Source organism: Oncorhynchus masou, unplaced genomic scaffold (genome assembly GCF_036934945.1).
Source record: "Oncorhynchus masou masou isolate Uvic2021 unplaced genomic scaffold, UVic_Omas_1.1 unplaced_scaffold_1968, whole genome shotgun sequence".
Lineage (NCBI taxonomy): Eukaryota > Metazoa > Chordata > Actinopteri > Salmoniformes > Salmonidae > Oncorhynchus > Oncorhynchus masou.
Genome location: NW_027008461.1, coordinates 22,668 through 31,395, shown reverse-complemented (window position 1 = coordinate 31,395; position 8,728 = coordinate 22,668).

Genomic DNA, 8,728 nt, shown 5'->3' with positions numbered 1-8,728 from the left:
ACAGAGTTACACATGGAGTAAACAAACATACAACAGAGTTACACATGGAGTAAACAAACATACAACACAGAGTTACACATGGAGTAAACAAACATACAACACAGAGTTACACATGGAGTAAACAAACATACAACACAGAGTTACACATGGAGTAAACATACAACAACAGAGTTACACATGGAGTAAACATACAACAACAGAGTTACACATGGAGTAAACAAACATACAACACAGAGTTACACATGGAGTAAACACAACAACACAGAGTTACACATGGAGTAAACATACAACAACACAGAGTTAGACATGGAGTAAACAAACATACAACAGAGTTACACATGGAGTAAACATACAACAACACAGAGTTACACATGGAGTAAACACACAACAACACAGAGTTACACATGGAGTAAACACACAACAGAGTTACACATGGAGTAAACACACAGATCATTGTCAGGTGACACCATTGACGTATGGCATCAGTATTTACCTTAAAATAAATAAATATTGTTTTGAAAGAATAGCTGTTAAATCATTTGTATACAAGGAGGGACCACCACAATGTGGTCACAATGCCGAACGGATAGGAGACACGTTATAACGCCATGTGCAGACACGTTTCTGAAAATGTGGGGACAAGCAGAATGTGGACAAGATTAGGACAAGGGTGGCATGTTAGTGCTATGCACCCGGACTGGGGACAGCGTGCGCTTCACAGCATAACACGGTGCCTCTGCCCGGTCTCTCTACCCCCCGGTCACCACAAGAAGTCGACGCAGTTCCCCTACCTGGCTTCGCCATACTTCCTGTGAGCCTCCCCCAAATACATTTTTGGGGCTGACTCTCGGTCTTCCATCCACACCGCCGTGCTGCCTCCTCATACCAGCGCCTCTCTACCTTCGCTGCCTCCAGCTCCTCTTTGAGCTGCTCCTGTTGCCTCGTCTCCTGCTGCACCTTGGGGCGGCTACACTCCCTGGTGTAGCCCAGGGTCCTCTCCCGTCAAGGATTTCTTCCCAAGTCCAGAAGTTTTTATTTTGCTGCTGCTGCTGCTGCTTGTTGTCACGCCGCTTGGTCCTGTTGTGGTGGGTGATTCTGTAACGGCTTTCTTTAGGTGAAGGAGAGTCGGACCAAAATGCGGCGTGGCTATTTAGATTCATGTTTAATGAAAACAACTAAACACAAACACTACAAAACAAGAAAGGTAACACCAAAACCGAAACAGCCTATACTGGTGCAAAGTAACACAGAGACAGGAACAAGGACAATCACCCACGACACACTCAAAGAATATGGCTGCCTAAATATGGTTCCCAATCAGAGACAACGATAAACACCTGCCTCTGATTGAGAACCTCTTCAGACAGCCATAGACTAAGCTAGAAAACCCCACTAAGCTACAACCCCAATACCTATGAAAAACCCCAAGACAAAACACACCACATACCAAAACCCATGTCACACCCTGGCCTGACCAAATAAATAAAGAAAACACAACATACTAAGACCAGGGCGTGACAACAAGATTAGGACGAGGGAGGCATGTTTGTGGCAGTTATAAACGGGGCTATGGGTCAAACTCGACCAGCAGCACAACATATCAGGTTAATAGGGAGAAAATATCCTAAAACATTTGAAGGTCGACAATAGCTGTCAATCTTTGACAATGGACATTTTGTGGGAGCATAATAGATTTCTGGTCAACAGGTCTCACCTGGGTCTCAGATACATGTGACGTTTCGACATTATTTGGAAACTTTCTTTCAGTCTCAAACATTACCAGGTTGTCGGTGAGTTTATGCCGTAGAGAGCTGCCATGTCAGGTCTTCAGGGAGAACAGGCCTCTGTGGGATTCTGGTCGGGACAGACAGTGTTAGTCAGATCTTCAGGGAGAACAGTCCTCTGTGGGACTGGATTCTGGTCGGGACAGAAGGTGCAGGTTTTAAGCGTTATAAAGGCAGTGGGATCAAAGAGGCTCTCCTTCATAAACACACTTTGATAAACTCCTCTTTATGAGACAACGACTCGGTCAGAGGGAGCTGAAAGGAGAGCGATGCTGGGAGACAGGCAGAGGGGGAGAGGGATAACAGAACACTACAGGCCCGGGGGGGGGGGGGGGCAACACCACCCAGATACACTAGGACCAGTAGGATGTTGTTCTTCCTTTGTTAAGGACAAACAGTTTAGATGAGGGTGTTAGTGGTGTAAAGTGGCAGACGATGAAAGCTTTGCTGCACTTCAGGAATCCACCATTCCATGCTGATGGAGTCATTCCCCTCCATGAACCAGTAGAAACTGTAGTGATTCCATGCTGATGGAGTCATTCCCCTCCATGAACCAGTAGAAACTGTAGTGATTCCATGCTGATGGAGTCATTCCCCTCCATGAACCAGTAGAAACTGTAGTGATTCCATGCTGATGGAGTCATTCCCCTCCATGAACCAGTAGAAACTGTAGTGATTCCATGCTGATGGAGTCATTCCCCTCCATGAACCAGTAGAAACTGTAGTGATTCCATGCTGATGGAGTCATTCCCCTCCATGAACCAGTAGAAACTGTAGTGATTCCATGCTGATGGAGTCATTCCCTCCATGAACCAGTAGAAACTGTAGTGATTCCATGCTGATGGAGTCATTCCCCTCCATGAACCAGTAGAAACTGTAGTGATTCCATGCTGATGGAGTCATTCCCCTCCATGAACCAGTAGAAACTGTAGTGATTCCATGCTGATGGAGTCATTCCCCTCCATGAACCAGTAGAAACTGTAGTGATTCCATGCTGATGGAGTCATTCCCCTCCATGAACCAGTAGAAACTGTAGTGATTCCATGCTGATGGAGTCATTCCCTCCATGAACCAGTAGAAACTGTAGTGATTCCATGCTGATGGAGTCATTCCCCTCCATGAACCAGTAGAAACTGTAGTGATTCCATGCTGATGGAGTCATTCCCTCCATGAACCAGTAGAAACTGTAGTGATTCCATGCTGATGGAGTCATTCCCCTCCATGAACCAGTAGAAACTGTAGTGATTCCATGCTGATGGAGTCATTCCCCTCCATGAACCAGTAGAAACTGTAGTGATTCCATGCTGATGGAGTCATTCCCCTCCATGAACCAGTAGAAACTGTAGTGATTCCATGCTGATGGAGTCATTCCCCTCCATGAACCAGTAGAAACTGTAGTGATTCCATGCTGATGGAGTCATTCCCCTCCATGAACCAGTAGAAACTGTAGTGATTCCATGCTGATGGAGTCATTCCCCTCCATGAACCAGTAGAAACTGTAGTGATTCCATGCTGATGGAGTCATTCCATGAACCAGTATGGAGTCATGCTGATGGAGTCATTCCCTCCATGAACCAGTAGAAACTGTAGCGATTCCATGCTGATGGAGTCATTCCCCTCCATGAACCAGTAGAAACTGTAGCGATTCCATGCTGATGGAGTCATTCCCCTCCATGAACCAGTAGAAACTGTAGTGATTCCATGCTGATGGAGTCATTCCCCTCCATGAACCAGTAGAAACTGTAGTGATCTCCAGGCAACGTTGAGACACGGTGTGGCTTTGGAACTTCCATTAGCTGTTCTGGGTTGAAGAGGACCTCCCAGCCGTCCCTGCCTACCTACCTCCCTCCCTACCTGCCTGCCTGCCTGCCTGCCTGCCTGCCTGTCTGCCTGCCTGTCTGCCTGCCTACCTCCCTACCTCCCTCCCTGCCTGCCTACATACCTGCCTGCCTCCCTGCCTACCTACCTGCCTACCTCCCTCCCTACCTGCCTGCCTGCCTCCCAGCCCTCCCTGCCAACCTTCCTGCCTCGCAGCCCTCCCTGCCTACCCTTCTCCCTGCCTCCTTCCTCCCTCCCTGCTTCCCTTCCTCCCTCCCTGCCTCCCTTCCTGCCTGCCTGCCTCCCTGCCTGCCTGCCTCCCTGCCTGCCTGCCTCCCTGCCCCCTCCTCCCTGCCTGCCTGCCTCCCTCCCTCCCTGCCTCCCTCCCTACCTACCTCCCTGCCTCCCTCCCTCCCTGCCTGCCTCCCTCCCTGTCTCCCTCCCTCACTCCCTCCCTGCCTTGCCTGCCTGCCTGCTTCCCTCCCTCCCTCCCTGCCTCCCTCCCTGCCTACCTACCTCTCTGCCTCCCTTCCTCCCTCCCTGCCTGCCTCCCTGTCTCCCTCCCTCCCTGCCTTGCCTGCCTGCCTGCCTGCCTGCTTCCCTCCCTCCCTCCCTGCCTCCCTCCCTACCTCCCTTCCTCCCTCCCTGCCTGCCTCCCTGCCCCCCCTCTGTCTCCCTCCCTGCCTGCCTCCCTCCCTCCCTCCCTGCCTCCCTCCCTCCCTGCCTTGCCTGCCTGTCTCCCTGCTTCCCTCCCTCCCTCCCTGCCTGCCTCCCTTCCTCCCTGCCTTGCCTGCCTGCCTGCCTGCTTCCCTCCCTCCCTGCCTCCCTCCCTCCCTACCTACCTCCGCTGTGCCTCCCTTCCTCCCACCCTGCCTGCCTCCCTCCCTGTCTCCCTCCCTCCCTGCCTGCCTGCCTGTCTCCCTGCTTCCCTCCCCCTCCCTCCCTGCCTGCCTCCCTTCCTCCCTGCCTGCCTCCCCTCCTTCCCTCCCTCCCTGCCTCCCTCCCTACCTACCTCCCTGCATCCCTTCCTCCCTGTCTCCCTCCCTGTCTCCCTCCCTCCCTGCCTACCTGCCTCCCTCCCTGTCTCCCTCCCTGTCTCCCTCCCTCCCTGCCTCCCTCCCTGTCTGTCTCCCTCCCTCCCTGTCTCCCTCCCCGTCTCCCTCCCTCCCTGCCTCCTCTCCCTGCTTGCCTTCCTGCCCATACATTCATCACTCATAGCCCGGTGTTAGTTGAACTGTCTGCCATCTTTCATTGTCACCTACCCCCTCTTTCTCTCTTTTCTCCCCTCTTTGATGGTGACAATGAAAGATGGCTGACAGTCCAACTAACACCGGGCTATGAGTGATCACATGATGTATGGCCTTAACAAAAGTGAAACTGCATGATGAATGTATGGGCAGGAAGGCAAGCAGGGAGAGATGGAGAGAGAGAGAGAGTGGAGGAGAGAGGGAGGGAGAGGAAGAAAGAGAGAGGGGGAGAGAGAGGGTAGGTGGAGAGCGAGACAGAGACAGAGATGGAGAGGGGGACAGAGAGAGAAGTGGGAGAGAACATAGAGCGAGAGAAGGGGGAGGGAGAAAGAGAGAGAGGGGAAGGTGGAGAGAGAGATATAGAGAGGGGGAGAGAGAAGCGGAGGGAGAGCGAGAGGAGGGGGAGAAAGACAGAGAGAGAGAGAGGTACTGTGAAGAACCAGTAGCTAGCGGACGTGTCGTGGTCGGTGCATGCTCTGTTGAAAAGAGGCCCTTGGATTCTCACACGTCTGCCCTCTGATTCACCTTGAGTCATCCCATCCCTCTCAATCTGTCAACAGGACACCTCCTCACCTCTCATAGTACCGGAACATTCTGTTTCAGTACCATCTGGGAAGCTATTGGTGCATGGAAGTGATGTATATCGGTGTAGAAGTGCACAAGTGTTGCCCCCCAATTAATCTGTGGTTGAAAATAATCTACATCTCAATTAGGACTAGTTTTGAATACTGACCATAAAGGCCCCAGTTTCTGTCCCTATTGATGAATACTGACCATAAAGGGCCCAGTTTCTGTCCCTAGTAATGAATACTGACCATAAAGGGCCCAGTTTCTGTCCCTAGTAATGAATACTGACCATAAAGGGCCCAGTTTCTGTCCCTATTGATGAATACTGACCATAAAGGGCCCAGTTTCTGTCCCTAGTAATGAATACTGACCATAAAGGGCCCAGTTTCTGTCCCTAGTAATGAATACTGACCATAAAGGGCCCAGTTTCTGTCCCTAGTGATGAATACTGAGAATAAAGGGCCCAGTTTCTGTCCCTAGTAATGAATACTGACCATAAAGGGCCCAGTTTCTGTCCCTAGTGATGAATACTGACCATAAAGGGCCCAGTTTCTGTCCCTAGTAATGAATACTGACCATAAAGGGCCCAGTTTCTGTCCCTAGTGATGAATACTGAGAATAAAGGGCCCAGTTTCTGTCCCTAGTGATGGACACCAACCATAAAGGGCCCAGTTTCTGTCCCTAGTGATGAATACTGACCATAAAGGGCCCAGTTTCTGTCCCTAGTGATGAATACTGACCATAAAGGGCCCAGTTTCTGTCCCTAGTGATGGACACCAACCATAAAGGGCCCAGTTTCTGTCCCTAGTGATGGACACCAACCATAAAGGGCCCAGTTTCTGTCCCTAGTGATGGACACCAACCATAAAGGGCCCAGTTTCTGTCCCTAGTGATGGACACCAACCATAAAGGGCCCAGTTTCTGTCCCTAGTTTTGAATACTGACCATAAAGGGCCCAGTTTCTGTCCCTAGTGATGAATACTGACCATAAAGGGCCCAGTTTCTGTCCCTAGTGATGGACACCAACCATAAAGGGCCCAGTTTACCAGTCTGACACCGAGATCAAATCAAATTTACTGTATTATTGACTGTATGTTTGTTTTGCTCCATGTGTAACTCTGTGTCGTTGTATGTGTCGAACTGCTTTGCTTTATCTTGGCCAGGTCGCAATTGTAAATGAGAACTTGTTCTCAACTTGCCTACCTGGTTAAATAAAGGTGAAATAAAATAAATAAATCCATTTTTATTTGTCATAGGCTTGGTAAACAACGGATGTGAATGCTGACTTATGGGTCCTTCCCGACAACGCAGATGCAGGGTCAGTTGTAAGTCCAGGTAGCTATTTGGTTAACTATTTAACTAACTATTTATCAGTGTTATGTCTTGGGGATAGAAGCTGTTCAGGGTCCTGTTGGTTCCAGACTTGGCGCTAGGTACTGCTTGCCTTGGTGCTAGGTACTGCTTGCCTTGGCACTAGGTACTGCTTGCCTTGGTGCTAGGTACTGCTTGCCTTGGCACTAGGTACTGCTTGCCTTGGTGCTAGGTACTGCTTGCCTTGGTGCTAGGTACTGCTTGCCTTGGCGCTAGGTACTGCTTGCCTTGGTGCTAGGTACTGCTTGCCTTGGTGCTAGGTACTGCTTGCCTTGGCGCTAGGTACTGCTTGCCTTGGTGCTAGGTACTGCTTGCCTTGGTGCTAGGTACTGCTTGCCTTGGTGCTAGGTACTGCTTGCCTTGGTGCTAGGTACTGCTTGCCTTGGCGCTAGGTACTGCTTGCCTTGGTGCTAGGTACTGCTTGCCTTGGTGCATCGGTACTGCTTGCCTTGGTGCTAGGTACTGCTTGCCTTGGCGCTAGGTACTGCTTGCCTTGGTGCTAGGTACTGCTTGTCTTGGTGCATCGGTACTGCTTGCCTTGGTGCTAGGTACTGCTTGCCTTGGTGCTAGGTACTGCTTGCCTTGGTGCTAGGTACTGTTTGCCTTGGTGCTAGGTACTGCTTGCCTTGGTGCATCGGTACTGCTTGCCTTGGTGCTAGGTACTGCTTGCCTTGGTGCATCGGTACTGCTTGCCTTGGTGCTAGGTACTGCTTGCCTTGGTGCTAGGTACTGCTTGCCTTGGTGCTAGGTACTGCTTGCCTTGGTGCTAGGTACTGCTTGCCTTGGTGCTAGGTACTGCTTGCCTTGGTGCTAGGTACTGATTGCCTTGGTGCTAGGTACTGCTTGCCTTGGCGCTAGGTACTGCTTGCCTTGGTGCATCGGTACTGTTTGCCTTGGTGCATCGGTACTGCTTGCCTTGGTGCTAGGTACTGCTTGCCTTGGCGCTAGGTACTGCTTGCCTTGGTGCTAGGTACTGCTTGTCTTGGTGCATCGGTACTGCTTGCCTTGGTGCTAGGTACTGCTTGCCTTGGTGCTAGGTACTGCTTGCCTTGGTGCTAGGTACTGCTTGCCTTGGTGCATCGGTACTACTTGCCTTGGCGCTAGGTACTGCTTGCCTTGGTGCATCGGTACTGCTTGCCTTGGCGCTAGGTACTGCTTGCCTTGGTGCTAGGTACTGCTTGCCTTGGTGCATCGGTACTGCTTGCCTTGGTGATAGCTCCTGCTTGCCTTGGTGCTAGGTACTGCTTGCCTTGGTGCTAGGTACTGCTCTGCCTTGGTGCTAGGTACTGCTTGCCTTGGTGCATCGATACTGCTTGCCTTGGTGCTAGGTACTGCTTGCCTTGGTGCTAGGTACTGCTTGCCTTGGTGCTAGGTACTGCTTGCCTTGGCACTAGGTACTGCTTGCCTTGGTGCTAGGTACTGCTTGCCTTGGTGCTGTTAGGTACTGCTTGCCTTGGCGCTAGGTACTGCTTGCCTTGGTGCTAGGTACTGCTTGCCTTGGTGCTAGGTACTGCTTGCCTTGGCGCTAGGTACTGCTTGCCTTGGTGCTAGGTACTGCTTGCCTTGGTGCTAGGTACTGCTTGCCTTGGTGCTAGGTACTGCTTGCCTTGGTGCTAGGTACTGCTTGCCTTGGCGCTAGGTACTGCTTGCCTTGGTGCTAGGTACTGCTTGCCTTGGTGCATCGGTACTGCTTGCCTTGGTGCTAGGTACTGCTTGCCTTGGCGCTAGGTACTGCTTGCCTTGGTGCTAGGTACTGCTTGTCTTGGTGCATCGGTACTGCTTGCCTTGGTGCTAGGTACTGCTTGCCTTGGTGCTAGGTACTGCTTGCCTTGGTGCTAGGTACTGTTTGCCTTGGTGCTAGGTACTGCTTGCCTTGGTGCATCGGTACTGCTTGCCTTGGTGCTAGGTACTGCTTGCCTTGGTGCATCGGTACTGCTTGCC